The sequence below is a fragment of the Papaver somniferum genome, unplaced genomic scaffold (assembly GCF_003573695.1).
Source record: "Papaver somniferum cultivar HN1 unplaced genomic scaffold, ASM357369v1 unplaced-scaffold_137, whole genome shotgun sequence".
In the NCBI taxonomy this organism is placed as follows: Eukaryota; Viridiplantae; Streptophyta; class Magnoliopsida; order Ranunculales; family Papaveraceae; genus Papaver; species Papaver somniferum.
Window position 1 is genome coordinate 9,350,286 of NW_020622934.1, and position 1,087 is coordinate 9,351,372.

General features: G+C 39.7%; 1 pseudogene; it reads left to right on the top strand.

Annotated features, from left to right (window-relative positions):
• Positions 1-396: 396 nt before the first annotated feature.
• LOC113335070 lies at positions 397-496 on the top strand (annotated as a pseudogene).
• Positions 497-1,087: the final 591 nt, after the last annotated feature.

Genomic DNA, 1,087 nt, shown 5'->3' on the forward strand with positions numbered 1-1,087 from the left:
TTCTGAATATGGGTCAATCTTTTGACGGTTATCAAATCTAGTGTTATTATAAAGCATTGGCCTGCTCTTCAATATTCTGGCCTTCCCAAAAAGGCTCCACTCTACCACTAGTCTGGCCCACTTCTAAGGCTTCTAACCTTTTTGCTATAGCAGCAATTTTGGCATCTGATTCATAGCCTCCTTCTACCCTATTAACGTTTCCTCTACTTAAAAGAAGTTTTCTGGGGTGCCCTACTATTTTCCCATTGCTGGGTTTTTTCGGCGATTTCATTAAAAAATTCCATCGCCGCATCAACAGTTTGGTTTTCAAATCCACCAGTGCATAGAGACTCAACCATGGTCGTTGTGGAATAATCTAAACCCTCATAAAGGATCTGAACTAGCCTAACCTTTTCTAAACCATGATGAGGACACTGGGATAATAAATCATTGAACCTTTCCAAATACCTATATAAAGATTCTCCCTCTTGTTGTGAAAATGTGCATATTTGCGTCCTAATAGACGATGTTTTGTGCCTAGGGAAAAACTTATTGAAAAAGGCAGATGTAAGTTGTTCATATGTCTCAATTGACTCGGAGTCCAAACTATACAGCCACGACTTGGCCTTATCTTTCAGGGAAAATGGGAATAACCTAAGTTTCAAAGCATCATCATCTAAGCCTCTAATTCTTAGAGTACTACAAATTTCCTCAAAATCCCTAACATGGTAATAAGGGTTTTCATTTTCTTTCCCTAAAAAGATTGGGAGCATCTGTAAGGTCCCAGGTTTCAGTTCATAGGGTGCCTCCGTTTCAGCTAACTTAATACACGAAGGACGGGTAGTCCTAGTTGGATTCAACAAAGCTTTCAAAGTTGCCATTTCTGGCGCTATCGGAGCAACAGGATTCTCTCCTCAGTCAAAGAACGTTCAAAAAGACTCTTCAAAAGCCGGACTTTCTAGATTAAGGTAATCGAGACGCTTCGAACTACTAGGTTTCTCTTTAACAAATCTACCTAGTGCGTCTCTTTTACGTTCAGGCATACAATAGAATTTTCTAAATTGGAAGGGTAAGCAAACACAGATCAAGGCCGACTCAACCAAATCAA